This window comes from Amblyomma maculatum, chromosome 5, assembly GCF_055883805.1.
Source record: "Amblyomma maculatum isolate TAMU_Amacu chromosome 5, ASM5588380v1, whole genome shotgun sequence".
In the NCBI taxonomy this organism is placed as follows: Eukaryota; Metazoa; Arthropoda; class Arachnida; order Ixodida; family Ixodidae; genus Amblyomma; species Amblyomma maculatum.
In genome coordinates, this window is record NC_139348.1 from 10,200,177 (window position 1) to 10,221,185 (window position 21,009).

Sequence of the window (21,009 nt, forward strand, 5' to 3'; positions counted from 1 at the left end):
AAAAATTGACATTTTTCATAAGCAAAGTCGAATTGATAAAAAAGATTGTAATGATATTCACAGTTTGATGCTGAATGCATGATAACCTCTGTTGAAGGATGCAAATACAATACATTGTTTATGCAACTACGTAGCACCAAACATTAGAATGATGTTACAAAATTGTTAACTTGCCTGAAGGTTGCCTAACGTTCTGTCACATAGTTGTAACATTCAAAAGAAACATTATATTATTAATAACTGCCAAATATTATAATAATGTTATATAATGTTTTATGTTGCATATTGCAAACATTACTTTAATGTTACAAACAAATGTTATTCTAATATTGTCTGCTAAATATTAAATAATATTTGGATCATAAATATATAAAGCAACATAGAATATACATTTTGAACACTAAGTCCCAGCACTTTTGGCCTTTTTCTTCCAGTAACCATGTTTTTTCAATAACATATTTCTTTTCAACTAGAGCTTTGAAATTATGCCTGCCGTAGAATGAAAGCAGCCCTAATATTTTGTTAGAGAGTTTTGATTATTATTCATTCGTCACTATGACTCCTTGCACACCCATCGGCTATGGATATAAAAGCATGACTCTAAATGACTTGTTCAGAGGTGAGTGTAGAAGTTGTGCTGTTATATGTAGTTGTGCTGTATTGTGGTCTTTGCAAAGCGCGCAAGCTGTGTACCATCGTGAGCGGGCCTACATGCTCGGCAAGGTTACTCTACACTTTCACGAATGTTACATTTATGTTGCATACAAGTTAGATTTATATTAATTAAATGTTTATCAACACATTATACCAGCCTAATATGTCCCCTATTGCTAAAATATTTCAAATAAAGACACTGATAACATCAAAATAATGTTCAAATGAAACAAAAATGTTACATTGCTCCAATATTTTGGTGCTCCCTGGGAAATAACTTTCTTTTCTAGACGCAGAAGTGTACTTGGTGTCTATTATTAGTAGTTGCCCCCCATATATCAGCGTGCAATAGTTAAGGTGGGAACAGAATATGACATGGCAAAGTTCTATAGGGGTCAAAAAGAGATATACCAGGTCTGAAAGATGGTGCGAATCAAAAATATATATCTTGGAGGCATAGTATTCTATAGGGAACATGGGACAATGACTTTCTTTCTTGACCTGGCTGCAAAATGGGAGCTAAGAGGTCATATAATGCAGGCCTTGAAAGCACTGATTCAGGTTGAATGAACCCTTTAATAGTAAAGTCACGATCGGACCAGCAATATATATTGCTGGTCCGATCATGACTTTATATTGACTATATAAGGGTCTTTACTAAATCAGTATAATTGTGATGATATATATGGCGCAGATGTGCTGTCTATTATAAATGGCTTAATAAATATATATGTGTTGCTGCTTTATAAAAATAAAACACTCTAAAATACCTTCCATCTCTCTCAAATCTTTATGCGCAATTTTCTTTCTTTTTTTTTTTCGGCTATAAGATTTTTTTTTACATCTCGTGGAAGCATACCTCAAGCATGCATACACAACAATCGAATACAACTGAGTTTGATTTCATGTGAAAACCAAAGCCTTGCAAGAACACAGCATCACTTTCCGCTGTTTGTCATCGAAGAGGCAATCAACGAGAAATGCACGCGACAGCCAAGTGAAGCAAAGGCGTTCCGCATTCATGCACTAATTCTTGCCACCGCATGCCTCGCACTGCACAATAATTGTTGTGAACGTCAGGCCGTTTCGTTCCTTCCGTACTTCTCGCTGCCCATTTGCTCTCCGAATGAACCGCGCCACCTTCTTTCCACATTCCTTTGTTTTCTTTGTTTTGTTTTTTTCCTACACACCGCATGCTTTCCCTCACAGCTCCGAGGCCTACGTAAAGTTAGCTTCTTAGCACAGCTGAAAGTCTAGTGGTAAAGCCAGTTTAAGAAAACTTTGCCTCGCGATTTTGTATCGCGCGTGCGGCGATGTCATTTCATGGGAAGTACGTCGCCGCTGCCAGATACTATATATAACCGATTCTTGTCAAAAATGTCTTTACTATAAAAGTTCAAATATTTACAGTCGTCTACTGAACATGAATTGGGACTTGAGTTTTACAATTAACTCCGAGTTTGCTACAGCGAGGTTACTGTTATCACTTCAGTTCAATTGGTCATTTGGTCGGGTCGGATGCGAATTTTTTTTTTTATTTCAAGGTGAAATTAGAAAGCAAGAGCTAGGCCTGTTTATCTTAAATTGCTTGAAACATACCAGTCCCATTAATATTTTAAATAGTATATTTTCCAAGTGCTGTACTGGAAGCTAGCTTCATTTTCGGCTGCAAATATAAATGAAGTAATTGCAGTACGCAAACTGGTAGATTACTGCTTCATATCTTAACCATAAAATGAATAAATGAGCATTATATATTTTCCACTTGGCCACAACAGCTTGCACAATTGGTACTGTTCACGCCATGGACATTTCCGCCAGGGACATAAGAAAAGCAGCTGCTGTGGAAGAATAGAACCTCAGATAATATACTAGCCGGTATTTGAATACAAATAATCTCATATTTAAGGAAAAAAAAAATGTGCTGTATGAGCTGTATAACTGTCCCCGGCTATTAATCTAATTACTTTCTTTTGAAGCATTAGTACCTTATTAATGTTAGTGCTTTATGTGATGGTCCAGACCAAATGGCAATAGTTAAGATAAGATTGAAATATTGTGTTGTAGATTATCAACTTTAGATTTGGAGAAAACTCTCAGTGACACCTGCAAAGGATGCCAACAGACTGTGACACTTTCTTTGCAATATATGTAATCTGTTCTGTTCCTTTCATATGTGCATCAAAAATAACAGCAAATGATTTAAAGCTGTCGATAATTTCTATTGTATTATTAAGTTTTAAGGTAAGTAAAATGAGTGCTGATAAAGTTCCTTTAAAGTTTAAAGGTCAAAAGAAAACTGTTTTAAATTTCTTACTATCGACAATTAACAAGTTCATTTGATATTAACCATCTGTTTAATGACTGAAGAACAATGTTCCCTCTTTTTAATAGGTTACCTGTGGATGAGTCAGTAAGAAAAAGCTTGTATCATCAGCTTACAGAACATTGAAAGCAAGTTTATATAACCATATCATTAATATAAGCACTAAAAAGAAACGGACCCAGAGGGCTACCCTGGGAAGCTCCACATTGTATAGTTTTTAAACCAGACAGGTTACCATCAGTACAGACAGCCTGTTTACGCCGACTATATGAGAGAAACAGATTAAGAAGAGAGCCGCGGATGCCATACCTTTTAAGTTTATGAAGTAATATGTTATGACTGAGGAGTTCATGCATTTTACCAAAGTCTACAAACATGCCTAGCGTTGTGTTCTTACATTCAAAACCCTGTAAAATAATTTCATTTTGCAGCAGCTGAGCAGATTCAGTGGACCATCGTTTGCAAAAGCCGAACTGATTGTCATTAATAGTAAAGAGTGTTTATCGAAGAGTTCTCAGTTTTTTTAACTATAACTTTCTCTAGAGCTTTTGAAAAAAAACAAAAACGGTCGAATGAAAATTGGTCGGCAGTTATATATTTCATTCTTATCTCCTCCCTTAAAGATTACTGAAACCTTGGAAGACAGGAATGAACGGCTCAGAAATGACGAAGACACAATTCATCATTCCTTTCCTTGAAGGAATAACCAAACAAATGAGTGCTCACCAAGCATATCGTTGTTTGTTGCCATATGTGCCCCTATCCATTTTTGTGTGCTGTCATCCTCTCATGCAAAACAAAACTGTTCAATCTGCTAAATTAGTGAGCTTCATTTCTTGTCATATGGAACAAATAATTTGTTCTCAAATTGCTTCACATCAACACATTCTGGCAGTTGACCTGTAGCTGCCTGGCTGTGCCAAGCAGCCACTACCTGACACAGAAAGCTTGATGCAAGAACCCTCCTGCACTGGACATAATTATATGCTGCATCAAGTGGTGAACAAAGCTCAGTGTTTCTAAATGCAAGTTACCAATTAGTACTATCGATATTATCATATACATTCTGTCAGAATCAGTAAAACTGTACGCTCTAGAACATGCATGGCACAGTGAAGTGAAACTGCAATTCCATCTTGCCTCCCATATATGACTTTGCTTTTTTTCATTTGATGTGCGTATGTCTATATATAGTTCAATCCACATGGTAAGTATAAGTATTTAAATAGCACCTCAACAGCTCAGTGACTGGGCGCTCGACTGCTCTATCCAAGAATATGGGATCGAATCATGGCTGTGGAAACTGCTTTTTGGCAGCAAGAAAAGCAAGGTGCCCATGTGCTCTGCGATGTCAGTGCACAGGTGGTAAAAATTTACAAAGCCCTCCACTACAGCATGTGGCATAGCCCGAGTCCCTCTGGGATGTTAAAGCTCATAAACCGACTCAAACCTATTACTAAGAGCAATTTTAGTACGCTCAAATCAATGTGCTTGATATGTCCGCCATCTTAAATGTATGTCAAATTCAGCTGCCTGTGAAACAGCGTGTATTAATATGACTACAATGCAGATGTTTTAAAACACTAAATATCTCAGAGTTTCTTTTAGGCAATGAAAATGTACAACACAGCATGCCTCTCCAGGGCATGCAAGTTTCAAGTTACATATCATTAGCATAACCACATTCACTATACAGGATAAAGGCCTCTAGTTTCTCTCCAACTAACCCTCTCCAATGTAAACTATGCTTTATCCCTACAGGCTGTCTACTTCCTAAGCCCACCTGGCTATCTGGGTCACCTTGGTAATATATATTTTCCTAGAATTCATTCCTTTACAACTAACTGCTGAATACCTTGCCTTTGACTTCCCGCTTGTTCACTAATCCACTAGGCTCTCTTCCTACCTTTGCTTGTGGTGTTCTCTTCCTTGTCCCTGTCCTGTGTGCACTGGTAATTTTCCAACATTCAATTTCAAGTCTTTTTGTCATCCTCCAAGTTTCTATCTTATCAGTGGTCACAAGCAAGGTATCATGCTTGCCTTTTGAGACATATAGATTACCTGCTAGTGCTGATTTCAGTGGGAATATACTTGTCAGATGCACTACACTAGCATTACAATAAATGTGCAACTCACAATAGTTCACATTATTATTTTAGACACATCAAAAGATTATCACAAGCAGAGCTTAAAGTCAGGGGGGTGTTGCGGCGTCCAAGAACCCTCACCAGTTTTTACGAGAGGTCTGAGACTTGAATATATTGGGTGTCCAGCACTGCACGAATATGAAGCAGGTGCAACCTTTTATTCTTCTCAGTGGCAATCAGAGAATGCTTATGATTGTTAGAAAATTTTGCAGCAAGTTGTTTTAAGAATTATTGCTTTGTTTTAGTAAGAATCAGAATTTCTAAAATCTGCAATGAAGAAAACAAAGGTCAGTCCCTCTACACAGAGGCTGGAACTAGTTAAGTTATTCTACACACATACCATCTCTTCGATTTTGCTGGTTCAGTGCACACTGTGTTTTAGGTGCTGGCTGAGCAAATTGTCAATATGCTTACACAATATTATTCAGATGTTGTACTCGTCACCAGTCAAACAGACCAAGCTGGTAGTTCTTACAATATTTCTTGCTAATTGTCAATGGGTTCACTTGAAGTGTAAAAATTATAGAATATATTTTTCCTACCTAGTTGATTTTACATTTAAAGTGCGATTAAGATTGTGCTTCCTGTGTAAAGTGTTTTAAAGAACATAGCACTCTCGCTGCTCCTATAAAGTTTACTCAAATACATTTATTTGCAAAATTTCTATTTAAACTTATTTACTCTTATAAAGTTTTCTTCGCAACCAGACAGTCAGAAATTCAGTTCTCGATGTGAACTGTGCTACAAGATAGTGGTTTCAGGAAACAATATTACATATGTTACAAGTGCTAACGCTTTGTTGTTTCACTATAAGCTGCTTTATGTCACATATTGTTTGTCGATCATGCTTGCAGAGCACAGGGATTAATTTTTTCGGGTGCATGTCATAAAATGATCACGAAAACCTCCTTCGTATATAATATGATCGTATATAATATGCTCGAATTTCTAGAGTACCCTCTCTGACAGAGCCAGACTTTAAGCACTGAAAGTAATTCATTCATTTCAAAATTACTTTTGCTAAAGTGAATAACTGCTGTTTCTATACATCATATCATGCACTCCCGGTACGATGCTAAGAAAGCAGTAATGACATATGCGGCAAGCCTGTCCCACAGTGATGGATGAACAAAAAAATACAGAATTGAGTAGAACTGTGTGTCCAAGGGTCACAACCATTCTCTAAGCAGGTACATGTAAGGCGTCGAGGGTCCATCGAAGCGACAGCGGTGCAAAATGGTTGAAGGTCAAAACTAGTTGAAAGTGCGCAGTAACACTCACTGTTGCATACTGGCTATAGGCACAGTGCCGCTTTGTTACACTTGTCATCATGGGCGAAAAAGGAGTTGGGGGGGGGGGGGGGGAAGAGACAGGCGGAAATGTTCATGGTGTGAAAATTACCCAGCGCAAGCTGCCATGGTCCCGCGAACATGGAATCTATAAATCATATCATTCAGTGGCTTAGAACGGTGGAAGCAGCTCGCCGCGAGAGCAAGGCACCGAGTTTGCCTCTTATTACTTCTTTGAGTGCAATGAATGTGGCGAGTGTTTGACCATGATTCTGTTTTTGTTGTTTTGTTGCCATTGTCATATTTTTAATAGCCTGTTATGTAGGAAAAGGAGAGGGAATAGTTTCACTGGATAGAATTTGGCGGTAAGATGAAAGAATGTGCTCTAGTGTCTGGGGAAAAGTTTTGTTCACAAGCTTTACTTAGTTTCTATACGGATGAAATCCAGACAGTAAATGAGAAGGAATTTGCTCTGCAGAGGTAATTGTAATGTTACTACTTTTTGGGAGCAGTAATTAGTAATTTCATTACATTTTTAACACTGCTTGCAAGTAATTGGTAATGTAATTAAACTGCTTTTGAACAGTAATTTTGCCAAGTATGGTGCCAATTTAACCCAGACAAAAATAAAAAGATACCATTATGTCTATTAGGAATGAAGTAGATTAAATAAGACATGCCAGCTGGACTTGTGAATGTAATCATGTAGCTCAAATGGTTTTTCTACTTCTGATTGGCAATCACATTGGAACATTCAATTAGAAGGCCCTGTTGAACATTCAATAAACAAATGTTGCAACTTAAACTGCTGTGTAGTTTGCATAATTTCTACGACCACAGCAGTTGATTAAACGAAGTAACTTTGATCCCTGAAGATCTGCTACTAAGTAGGGTCCAATGTGCGAGGTCCCAAAAAGAAAAGATTGTGTCAATTCTTCCGGTATATATGTAGGTTCGTATGGTTTATGTGTCATATGCATGCTTGCCTGTCGCCTGCTTGGAGCTGCCATTTCAGGTCAGTGCCGGCAGAATAAGCATTAAGATTGGAAGCCTTAGCTGAACTGCCCAACTGGAATGTTCAATTTAATCAAATTGGAGCTTCGAGTCTGTTCCAAAAGCGTGTTTAGAAACTGATTTCCATGGAAATCATTTTTTTTTTTTTTTTCACACAAGAACAAGCCAAAAGACTGCACTGCACTGACTTGACAAATATCTAAAAGATGGCAACTTTATTGAAATATGGGCGGAGAGGCTCCGCAAGAAGGGCTGAGTTATTTCAGATACAAGGCATATACTGCAGAGTACAAGTGCACCTTCCAAAAACAGGAGTCTGCATTATGTCCCGTTTTTGCTGACCTACCAACATAGCTTGATCAGCCACACTGCTGAGCCACAATGCAAACCCAATTCGCGCTCATACATGTAGTTTTATGTAAGTACCAAAAGCAACCTCAAATATTCACCAGCTGTTCCTGACTGCAGTTCCTTTTTGACAGGCGATTCTATCAAATTGTTTTTCACGAAATTCTAGCACTGAATTGATTGCGGACGAGTAGCCTAGCTGGCCGCAGAACGATTTCGGAGATAACTGCAGTGCCTTAACGTACCGCCTGAGAGCTATGGAATAGAACACTGCAGCAACTGCAGTTCTTTCGTATTTGAAGGCGGAATACGAAGACAACGAGATAAGCAGCCCACGGGGAGACGAATTTCCTTGCGTCGAGTGAAGTGCACAATGCACAGCCGAACCCGAAGCCCAGAACGAAGCTAGAAAAAAAACTTCCTCTGCAGCTGCATGTCACAATCAAGCGCGTCCAAACTCCGTCATTCTGCGCGCAATGCTGACCAAGGTAGATGTAGTAGATGGGCATGAACGGGCCTTTAAGCAGACCTAAAGCAGCGCCCACCCACACGCTCCTCCACTCCTGGCACTCCTGGGGGGGAATTCTGTAACGCTCTCAATTTCGCTCTCAAGTTGTAGAGCGTGACGTCAAATTGACGCGGCTTTCACGTGACCTTAAGACGTCAATTGTGACGGATTACGGAATCGACCAATTGCCAGCGATATACCAGCGACTCGTAGCATGACTCCGCCTCTGAGGTCCCCGTTCCGCGGTCGAGCCTACTGCTACACATTTGTCGCAACGCTAGCCGAGGCCGATGAGGGACCGTCTCCTAAGTTTTTATGAAACGGCGCAGTTAATACGCAGTAAATAAAATTAATAAATATTTATTCTACTGAGGAACTATATTTACAACTAACAAACATGAAGCATAAGGAGATACGTTTTAGGCTTCGCAATTAAATTTGCTCCTCAGTAACTTTTTGTCTCCGCGAGGGCACGCTGAAGGTGTCAAAGGGTGCACATGGCGGCTTGCCAGAAAACAGCTGATTCCTCGGCTAGTTGCTATTTTCCGTGCGTCGCCTGAAATCGAGGCCCTGTGCGGATGTCGTGAGCAGCTGGAAAAATCCGATTGAAAACAATGAAGGCTACGAACCTGCAGTGATCAGCGTGGTGAAAGCGTTGGGCATGAAAATCGACTAAGTCATCAGCTTACTGAAGAGTGTCAGCGTTGTCAAACAGGGTTTACTATCGATGGCAAGAGCGACGAGTGGGAGGTATGTGGTCTGTTTGTTTAAAAGAAAATACAAGAAGATCATGAAGGCTACATTACTGTGTTTGCCGACAGAGGAACGTTTGCACTTGCAGTAAGGCAGGTGGCAGCTACTATGCAAGAGTTAGCAATTGCAGTGCGGGAAACGAGATCCGACACACGACCCTCCACCACGGACTCCTCATGCAAGCCACGGTGACAGTCACTCCTGTGCTTCGCAGCCAGTTGACTTCGGCCACATCGGGCTCCGTTCCCGATATTCCGTTGATGTTTTGATGTTGATTGTTTAGTCTCTATAAGGTACACAAACTGTGATGTTAATGCTTCCTTTGGTGTGTTCAGAGAAAGAAAATACATCATTCAGAAATTTGATATAGTGACCGAGGAGAGGACGAGCTTGTTCAGCCAGGTCTGGACAGGGATGTGCAGTATGTTGTATTTCGCGCAGCAGGCTGTGTTTGTTAGTGGCACATTGTTGAAACGTTGTCAGTGTCTGTTCATGTTGAACGGTATCCCCCCCCCCCCCCCCCCTTTCGACGGGAAAGGCAAACACATCACGCAAGCTTGGTGCGCGATGCCGGAGGCGAGCTGGTGAATCTGCTTAATTTCCCTAGTCTTATAAACAAGGGGCCCACCAGTGAGGTGTGCAGATTACTTCGAAGGCGAACAATGTGTGCGTTTTGAAGTGTCATCATGGAGTCTGTGCAGTGTTTCATAAAGATGTTCATTTTACACACATTCCTCGTTCTATTACTTTTCCATGTTGTGTGCATTATGTACAAACCATTTCAATTGAAAAGCCAGTTTGCACAAAAGATGCTTTTTCTGATTATTTGGTGAAAACAACTTGAAAAATAAATTCCAAGGTCAAAAGTAGGTGACAATTATGTAAAGAGGTGCTTATCACATGTTTATGGTGTATGAAAGAGCGGTGAACAAGGGTTGAGGGGAGCCTCAGTTTGCAAGCCGAGCCCACATTTCGATTTTGGCTAGCAAACCACAAACCAAGGTTCCTCCTCAACCCTTGTTTAGTGCTGTTTTGTATTGAGTAGCCATCTTATTTCCCTCGTTCTACCATGTTTATGGTGTAAAATATTTTTGAACGCTCATGTTTTAGCTGCCTCCACTGTCTTAAAGCTGCTCAGCAGTCCCCTTGCAGTTTTACACGTTTTATTAGTGTACATAACATCTGCTCACACATTGCCTTAACAATGTATGTGTGATGCTTATTTTATTTTCACTAGAATTTTGTAATCATTCAGCAATCATTGTGGGCACTGCAGCCTAGTATTTGTACACCATTCTCCTAACAGCTGTTACAGCATTTAGCACTGCGAGCAAGATCTCTCGTAGTATACCATCTAGCTGGCATTTTTACCTCTGATATGTAAGCGTTTTGCACACTGCACCATGCATACAGTACCTATTTGTATAGGTAGCTTCAATATGTTGAAAGGGAGCGGCTTCTTTGAGCCCGATAATTATTCTGCAATATACATGTCAATGTTGTATGGTCATTGTACATCAAGGTAAGTGTGCTGGTATGTATGACGTCTCTTTCTCAATAAAAACACTGGAGTGAAATACAGCGGCCAAGAAATAAGTGCTTCTACTGAGTATATGTGGCAGTAAAAAATCTTTGGTGCCATTTTCTGATTCCAATAAGCGTCATGGATATTTATTACCTTGCTGTAACGCTACGCTTTTCGTTTTAAGCATGTTTACCACACAGCTAGTGACCAACTGTGCCAGGCTGCAAGGTGATAGCAGAGAAGGGACAGCAAGTTGGGTCTGGGATGACTTGGCATTGGTGTAAGCAGCCATGACTCCAGTGGGTAGTCACTGTCTCCTGCATAACCAAACAATGACATCCACTTAAGTCCGCCTTTTGCATGTTCTAGTATACAATCAAAGATCCATACCAACTAGCCCACAGTGAGGTGATAAACATTCACAGGAATGTTGGCAACGTGTCACAGGGCTGTCCAAGCAAGCATCATTGTAAGGATAGCCTTGTAGCTTCACAGTGATATAAACAAAAATCAACAGATTACCTGCACAACACAAGCGCTACGGTTTCTTAGGCAGTAAAGAGATTTAAAACATTGAATATTTGGTTCCTGGTGCCATAACACTAAATTTGTACATTAACAAGCATTCATATGCATAACTAGTCCGTATTATGCATGCAGCTTCACCGAATTCAGACAATCGATCACTCGCCGAAATACAAGTCAGCTTCTCTGTAAGGCTCGTAATCCAACCAAAAGGTCTCGTTATCACACAACACTCTTCTAGTTCTTGCTGAAACGAAAAGAAGCAGGCGCTTTTTGCAGCGTACTCACACTTTCGAGTAGCGAACGTGTCGTAGGGAGGGAGCGTAACGAATGGGGGCAAGGCACTACAATCCCTAGTCCCTTCGTCCTGTATTTTGAGGTATATACAGGTATTGAACTTTCGTCAGGTGTCGCTGGGTAATCTCGAAGACAACAGCTGGAAAGAAAAGAGATCTTTCCTCTGTTCGTTTTTTAACATTGCGAGGGGGAACGAGTCCTTTTGGTTAGAAAAGAAGACTTGCAGAGAAGCCAACTTACAGCAAGTGGTCGATTGCACATATTAATGCATATAATCAATATCGTTCGATAACCGACGCAGGTTTTTTACAGCTTACCCAAGAAAAAGTCGCAGGCGTTTAGCAGGCCTTCGTTCACCTTTCGGCGTGCAGGAGTACCGCTAGACGAACGCGTTGTTTGGAGTCCTTGGTCCCACGGGGCAACGAGGGTCAAAAGTGCGTATGTTCGCGTCGCAGATCTGTAATAAAATAGGCACAATACAAGTTTACAATGACGTTTCGAAGTCGTAGCCAAACACACACAGTCAAAACCAACATTTACTCACTACTGTGATGTTCAGAACGTAGAACCTAGCGACTTCTTTCCATATCGCACTGCGGCGCCTTGACGACAATCAGCGTTCCGCCCGATGGCTTCCGCTATCAGCACACGCACCTGCTGATCGATGCCTATGCGATGCAAACGATGTTACGTTCCCGACGCAAGCTGGTAGCCCCCGATAGCAAAAAAACGCGGTGCGCATGCAGCCGCAGTGGCTGCGCACTCGTCCGTGAGCTGCGTGAGCCCCCGTTCATCGATGTTCGTCGGCAATCGCCGCACAGTCACTCCACTTTCTGCTGGTTTCCGAGTTGAACACAGTCGGAACAACTAGACCGGTACGTCAAACGCGTCTTCGTGCTCCCTTCAACGCCGTGGATCGCACCGACACAACTGTCACACAGCCAGCGCAACGCTATAACAACGCAAGGAACACAGCCGCCATTTTCGCTCTACTCAGTTGACTGGTTTTGGGGTTACCTCGTTTCGCTCACAATTTCAGTCAATATTCAGCTCATGGGCAACGTCACCACTTTAGTCTTGTTGATGACGTAAGCGCAGTCACCGGTGAGATCAGTGATGACGCAAAATTTCAATATGGCCGCCGACCAATAGGAGCAGGGCAAGTTGAGCGGTTTGAGACTGGTTTTGTATTGAGAGCGTTACAGAATTCCCCCCCTGGCGCTCGCCAGCGCGACCAACGCGCCAAACCGCCAAACGCCGACGCTACCGATCACTACATAAGTAAAAATTATTAAAAAACTGGACAGTAATCATTTTTTTACCAACAATTTAAGTTTTAAATAAGAATTATAAAGGTTTTACTTGCTGTCATGCACATTTTTTTCTTTGCTTAGTTTATGATGACGTAGTGTGACGTATTTTATGCGTGGCAGCAGCAGCCTGCTAGTGCCACGGGCGTGGCTCTAGCCTCGGCCTTATATTAATTTGTGATTTGATGATGATGAAAATGACAGACGAACAGGTCAACCGAGCGCCCTCAACGACGAGAAAGGTAACGAAAGTTGGCGCACGAGGTCCCATAGGACCCTGTTTTTTGTGCAGGTCTGTATTTCAGTCGGTCTTGTTCTAGGCACTGTACCGCCATTATCACACTGTTCATTGGTTGCCAGATGAATTTTACTTGCTAAATCTGGCACATGAAGATGGTTTGAAGCTGGCAACTTGGATCGTGGGAAGATGGCGGAGTGCAGTTAACCGACGGCGGGCGGCTACTGTTCAGTAGGTGCTGTAAACAACGGCAGAATCGTCGCGTGAGGAGCATTTCTTGTGATATGTTGCGTCGCGTACCTACTGTAACATCACATAGGTGTCCTGATTCTTCTGAGTTGTTATCGCAAGGCCGGCTATCCCTGCGATTGTTTCGCGCTTCGCATGCATTTCGTCCGTCGAGCGCACATGCATCTCCTCTGTGCCCGATCACCTGAAAATATGTCAGAAATTTGCTTTGGCGCAAGACGACGACCACAGTATATTAAAAAAAAAAAACGGTGACGAATTTCACAGCAACGGCCCTTGGTCTATCCGGGATGGCTAGTGCTGCATACAGTAAATGTCAAAGGGTGCTCGTGTGTGTTTACTGTTGATCTGCTACGTCTGCTCGCAAACATGGTTTCCAATTGTTCTGTATCATTCCTTTATGGCCAAGAAGGTGCCTGAAAGATTATATAATATGCTTGAAACTTGAAAACAATGTATAGAAATTTCCTACAGTTGTGTTATTGGCAGCGGTTTTTAAAACTTTTGTTCAAACCTTTGTTCATTTTTGACGCAGTGAGCAGAAACTGTGCTGGCCACAATGATAAATTTGATGATGGCGGCGAACCAGTGAGAAGCTCGTTTTCCTGCCCAGCTTTCCCTCTAGAGTCTTTGTATTAACTCTATGGCGGCTAAAACTCGCCATGAATCATGGAGGAAGAAAAAAACTAGGAGGGAGTGCCGCGGCGGAAAAGTGAAGCCTAGTCATAAAAAATATAATGGAAAGAATCATGGGAAATTAGCCGTCACGTGGTACGGCAAGCGGTAGCCGGTAGCTGGTTTCGGTTGCGGTTTCGCACGCTTCCCTCTGAAGGAATGCCTTCGCGTGGCCTTCGCTACGCGACGCCTGCACTAGAAACCTGAGGCGCGCGCTGCGAGCAGGCGATGGATGAAACTTTGGACTTCGCAGTCTCGCGAAGCAGTCTTCGCGAGACTGCTTCGCGAAAATTGGAACACATCCCAAGATGGCAGCTGCTCGCGTAGCCGTCTAAGTAGACGTCTACGAGGGGGTATTGTAACTCGGCTGGAAACGGGATGATAGATGGATGGAATATAGGAGCGTCCCCTTTGAAACTGGGTGGTAGCAGTAGCTATCATGCTCATTTTTCTCCCTATATTTTAATGGCGGAGACTAGTGACACGCACCGTGGTACCAGTACACGCTGCTGCCACGCACAAAATACGTCAGCCTACGTCATCATAAACTAAGCAAAAGAAAAAATGTGCGCAACAGCCAGTGAAACCTTTATAATACTAATTTATAACTTAAAATTGTGGCTTAAAATAAGTTATTGTTCATTTTATTAATAATTTTAACTTATGTGTATCGGCGGCGTTGGCATGGCGTTGGCGCGTTGGTCATGCCGTTTGTCGCGCACTTGTACTCATGGGTTATTTCCATGCCTATTTCAGTCGAAGCGTTTCGCGTACTCATATATCAAAGTTGCTAATCTCTGGATTAGCAAGAAGGATTTGAGAAATCCGCGCTTGGTTGCTACAATCAAGCGCGGAGTTTGGACGCGCTTGATTGTGACGTGCAGTTGCAGACGAAGTTTTTCTCGTGTAGTGCAATTTCTAGCTTCGCTCTGGGGGGGAATTCTGTAACGCTCTCAATTTCGCTCTCAAGTTGTAGAGCGTGACGTCAAATTGACGCGGCTTTCACGTGACCTTAAGACGTCAATCGTGACGGATTACGGAATCAACCAATTGCCAGCGACTCGTAGCATGACTCCGCCCCTGAGGTCCCCGTTTCGCGGTCGTGCATACTGCTACACATTTGTCGCAACGCTAGCCGGGGCCGACGAGGGACCGTCTCCTAAGTTTTTATGAAACGGCGCAGTTAATACGCAGTAAATAAAATTAATAAATATTTATTCTGCTGAGGAACTGTATTTACAACTAACTAACATGAAGCATAAGAAGATACGTTTTATGCTTCGCAATTAAATTTGCTCTTTAGTAACTTTTTGTCTCCGCGAGGGCACGCTGACGGTGTCAAAGAGGGCACATGGCGGCTTGCCAGAAAACAGGTGATTCCTCGGCTAGTTGCTATTTTCCGTGCGTCGCCTGAAATCGAGGTCCTGTGCGGATGTCGTGAGCAGCTGGAAAAATCCGATTGAAAACAATGAAGGCTACGAACCTGCAGTGATGAGCGTGGTGAAAGCGTTGGGCATGAAAATCGACGAAGTCATCAGCTTACTGAAGAGTGTCAGCGTTGTCAAACAGGGTTTACTATCGATGGCAAGAGCGACGAGTGGGAGGTATGTGGTCTGCTGTTCTGTTTGTTTAAAAGACAATACAAGAAGATCATGAAGGCTACATTACTGTGTTTGCCGACAGAGGAACGTTTGCACTTGCACTAAGGCAGGTGGCAGCTACTATGCAAGAGTTAGCAATTGCAATGCGGGAAACGAGATCCGACACACGACCCTCCACCACGGACTCCTCATGCAAGCCACGGTGACAGTCACTCCTGTGCTTCGCAGCCAGTTGACTTCGGCCACATCGGGCTCCGTTCCCGATATTCCGTTGATGTTTTGATGTTGATTGTTTAGTCTCTATAAGGTACACAAACTGTGATGTTAATGCTTCCTTTGGTGTGTTCAGAGAAATAAAATACTTTATTCAGAAATTTGATATAGTGACCGAGGAGAGGACGAGCTTGTTCAGCCAGGTCTGGACAGGGATGTGCAGTATGTTGTATTTCGCGCAGCAGGCTGTGTTTGTTAGTGGCACATTGTTGAAACGTTGTCAGTGTCTGTTCATGTTGAACGGTATCCCCCCCCCCCCCCCCCCCCCTTTTCGACGGGAAAGACAAACACATCACGCAAGCTTGGTGCGCGATGCCGGAGGCGAGCTGGTGAATCTGCTAAATTTCCCTAGTCTTATAAACAAGGGGCCCACCAGTGAGGTGTGCAGATTACCTCGAAGGCGAAGAATGTGTGCTAGTTTTGAAGTGTCATCATGGAGTCTGTGCAGTGTTTCAAAAAGATGTTCATTTTACACACATTCCTCATTCTATTACCTTTCCATGTTGTGTGCATTATGTACAAACCATTTCAATTGAAAAGCCAGTTTGCACAAAAGATGCTTTTTCTGATTATTTGGTGAAAACAACTTGGAAAATAAATTCCAAGGTCAAAAGTAGGTGACAATTAAGTAAAGAGGTGCTTATCACATGGTTATGGTGTATGAAAGAGCGCTGAACACGGGTTGAGGGGAGCCTCAGTTTGAAAGCCGAGCCCACATTTCGATTTTGGTTGGTTGGTTGGTTTGTGGGGTTTAACGTCCCAAAGCAACTCAGGCTATGAGAGACGCCGTAGTGAGGACTCCGGAAATTTCGACCACCTGGGGTTCTTTAACGTGCACTGACATCGCACAGCACACGGGCTTCTTGCTTTTCGCCTCCATCGAAAAGCTGCCGCCGAGGCATTTTGGCTAGCAAACCAAGGTTCCTTAGGAATTAGTGCTTGAAATAGATTCCCTGTTCTTTTTTTTTTCATGAAATAGTTATGATATCATGCAAATATTTCATTAAACCAACGTTTATTTGCAAAATTAAAATAATGTTTATAATACAACATAAAACATTTGCTGGTCTATAAATTATAGCAAAATTGATAACAAAACTTAAAAGCGTTTTTATGTCATGTAAGCATTGTGCAACTTACATTACATTTTTATAAAATTATTTTCATCTTCGGTGCTACATCAATGGTTTCTCATCTAGCGCTGAAAGACGGTTTTGCTATTGTCGCTGTTATGTTTGCCTTGAAGAAGCTTCGATGTGATCACTGCTCATTAATTTTTTTATTCATCTTCTTGTACAGGAAAAAATTCAGAATTGGGAAAAAATTCAGATTAAAATGAACAAAAGTAGATACCATGCCGCAATACATGTCATATGCTTGTCGAACGTTTGCTGAGCGACAGTGTTTTTTTAATATAAAGACTCCATTCACGTGTGTAGCACGTTGACAGGATGCCGCTGCAGCATCTACCTTCTGTAATCTTTCATTTAGGGGCTGCACTCACCACGAAACCCGCGGGCGACAGCGCGAAATCAGGCAAAAGCTACCCGCCGCCACTGAAGCAGATGCGGAGCGAACGGTGAGCAGGTCGCGCCCCTTGCGGCGGCGGAGAGCATGACTCAAGGAGAAAAATTCCCATTGTTCACGCGGTGATTGAGAAGGCCGTAAGAAAGAGCGCGCGCCCTCTCCCTCGAGACCGGCCATGCACGTGCATGTCAGTGTTTATTAGGTGCAGTGGTAATTTATTTACACGTGCTGTGCAATAATCAGACGAAAATAAGTCATCTACAATTTGTTAGCCTGTACTACAGAGCTCAAAACTCGGAAAATGGGAATGCACGATGCAGTTTTCGCATGTTGGAGTGGACCGAAAAATAAGTGCCCAGCCCACACCGCCGGGATGCGTATTACTACAGGTGAAATGGTTCAGGTTTCTGTAAAATAGCTGCCTGGCACAGCACCTTCCTAAATGTTCAGACTTTGTACTATTGTTGAAGGCCACTTTATCATTAATAAAGGAACGAATATGCTAGTGCTTTTTCAACATATGTTCATTTTTTTTTTCGTTTTTCCTTAGTTTCCTTTGTTTTTCATGCTAGACAAAAACAAATAGTACACTTTAAACTTGTCAGTCCAAAGCTGAACATGAATATCTGCCATGCATGTGACAGCTTTAATGCTAGAAAGGTTGACGTGTATAGCATGTATGTAGACGCTGCGACATCTTAGTGGCACGTTCGGCTACTTGCCCCAAGGTCGTGATGTTTAATGCCAGTGATGGCAGTCGCACTTTGGTGCAGGTGAAATGCAAATGCTTCTGTTTCCTGCAAGATGTCAATGCAAAGTACAAAGCCCGGGCAGTCAAATTAGTCTTGAGCTCTCCACTACGGTATTTTTCATAGCTACATATGTCACTTTAGGATGTGAAACCCTGCATGCCACAGGTAGGCTGCATTGTTTTTTAGATTTTGTAACCTCTCATGTATGTTTTGCAACATTTGGCTAATTTTAGTTCTCAAACAGTTGTTAAAGATGAAACCGAAGCAGTTCTTGGCATGGTTTCCTGCTTGGATTAATTTGCTAATTGCATTTCTTTAAAACTTGCATCAATGCTGGACAGTTCAAATAGCAGGCAGTTGAATTACAGAAATGATGTGGATCGTGCATTTCAGTTCTGACAAATGGAAAGTAACGGTCCCTTCCTTGCATGCATAGGTGCCCTTAGACAAATACATACTCGGGTGTGTGATTGTGACGCATATCAAGGGTCAACAGAAGGCCATGTGGAGCCAGTGTGATATTCTTCATGAAGGCTAAAGTAAAATTGTACAACAGCTGCTGTACCATGCAGAAAAAAATTGACCATTTAGTGTATGATTAACTGACCATGAATAGCATCTTACTCAGAGTATGATGTGATATATATCTGGTTTGGCATCCCAAAATAACTACGGCTATGAGGAACACAATAGTTGAGGGCTCTGGCATAATTTCGACCACCTGGGGTTCTTTTACATGCACTGACACCGCACGGTGCATGACGGCCTATTGTTTCGCCTCTATTGAAATGCCCGTGCTGTGGCTGGAACCAAATCTGCATCTTTCAGTTCAGCAGCCAAACACTACTGAGCCAGCACAACGGGGCCAAGTATCAAAATGCATGCCATTACATTTCCTTCTAGCCGGTGGTTTTCTTCACAGAGCTAATGTATACAAGGAAAAGTAAATAGCAAGAAAACACTAGTTTTATTGCACATTATATTCACATTTCAGCAAACATTCTCTAGGAACAAATTTCTCATAATGTTTGCATGGAAACCATGAACATCTTACAAAAACAAAACAATGCACTTACTCCACTCCAATTATTAATGGGCAAGGTTGCATCTATGCTACTACACTGCACTTATCACAAAACCACAAGCCCCATCTGCTTTGGCCAATCACTTGATGAAACTAACGGAGACAGATGTCGCACACCACAGACTGGTCGTCTCGCAACATATCTCTGCATATGTTGCATTTCAATTTCATGCCTTTCCACTTAGCTTCAACTGTTGCCAGCATTACTAGTCACCCATCATTTCTGAAGTTCCTTTTTACGCTGTTGGGATCAGCATCCTTGTTAACTATGGTCTCTGGAATTTTCGATGCTATCATTTTCACATCTTCCTCATCTGGAAGAACGAAGGAAATGACAAGCTTTGAGCAGAAAAAAAATTAGGGAGACTACAAATCTCCAACTGTAGGGGTATTGTGTGCCAGCGTTAATGGTTCTTGTCTGCAGATCCCACTGTGGATTCCCGTTAATTTACATGCCCTTTGCTACAAACATAATTACTAATTCCTTAATTCATGTTTCTGTTATCTCAGATATACTCATTAGCATACGGTCGTAGGCTGCCCTGTTAGGTGATAGACAACCTGGCATAGACCTCTGTAAGCCTCAACCTTTCTTAATTGGAGCTGAAACGTCCCAGAACATATTTCAAATATAACTTTGTAAGCTTGACTTAACAGCTCCTGCCATGTCGTGTGGCCTCGTGACATTTGGCTCGTGGCACTTTTGGCTTGTGCACAGGAGTCATCTGTTAAATACTGGTTAACATGCATGAAAAATACATTTTCACACAAACTGGTGGCAAATGGTCAAGTGTGTGTGTGTGTGTGTGTGTGTGTGTGTGTGTGTGTGTGTGTGTGTGTGTGTGTGTGTGTGTGTGTGTGTGTGTGTGTGTGTGTGAGTGTAAAACCTTTATTCGGAGGAAGCTTGAGGTAGCCTGAAGCAACCTCACGCAAACACTAGGTGGCCTCCTCATTACAGGAGCCCATTGGCGACCGCTGCGGCTCGGGCTCGGTAAACATGCACTGACATTGCTCCGATCTGGAGCAGCCGAGCAGGGCTGCCTCCCAGTCCTCCCGGGTGGGGTTGGGTTTGGGGGTGAGGTTCGGGGTTAACTGACATGCCCACACCATATGGAAGATGTCCGAAGACTTCTCCGCACAGTGCGGGCACTTTCCTGTACAGGCAGGATCAAAGTGTTTTAAAACTGCCGGGCACAGCAGCGTTTTGGTGTAAAGGCGGAGGAGTGTGCGTTCCTCCACCTTTGTAAGGCCCTTACAAGGCTTAGGATAAATTGCATGGCCGAATTGAAATAATTCAATAATTTCTCGAAAGTGGTGCACTGCAGAGTCTGAAATGTATACCTATATGCATGCAAGGATCGCATCATATAACATGATCAAGAGTTCTATCAGTACCTGTAGTTACATAGCATTTCAATGCCCATTAAAGGACCACCTCAGACAATGGTTGTTGTTACCACAAGACCTGTTCTAACAGCGTACTGACACCATTCCACTGAGCGATGACATGTATATGCATACCCTAGATAGCTCATGATTGTGGATCTCATTTATTTCTATGACTTCCAAGGAGTTCCTGTCGTCAGAAACCCTACACTTTATGAAATCGGGACAGTTGTCTTGAAAGGTGATGAAAAGAAATAACCAGGTTACCTTGATGCAATGCTAAATTACAGAGGGTGAACATGCTGCATGAAGATACCAAGAAGCTTGTACAAGGAAAAGTGAGAGTGAAATGGCAGGATTTTTGAAACATTGAAATAAACTACAAACTATACTTGTCAAACCTGTCATTAAGGTATGGAAATCATGCAGTAATCAGAAACTCAACATGGAGGCCATTCTAGGTCATCTTCACAAAACACATACCCACACCTCACACACAGCTTCATATACTTATGAAAGAGGACAAAC

The 21,009-nt window shown here is 42.2% G+C and overlaps 1 long non-coding RNA gene across 2 annotated transcripts; it reads right to left on the bottom strand.

Moving 5' to 3' along the window:
- Positions 1-10,164: 10,164 nt before the first annotated feature.
- LOC146187749 (uncharacterized) lies at positions 10,165-12,558 on the bottom strand. 2 transcript variants are annotated; one of them, XR_014707420.1, is made up of 3 exons: positions 11,931-12,558; positions 11,704-11,843; positions 10,165-10,881 (listed from the first exon to the last, which is right to left on the bottom strand). It is a non-coding gene; the product is annotated as an uncharacterized LOC146187749 (long non-coding RNA). The 2 variants fall into 2 exon arrangements; XR_014707421.1 differs by having other exon boundaries at positions 11,927-11,943.
- Between the last annotated feature and the right edge of the window lie 8,451 nt (positions 12,559-21,009).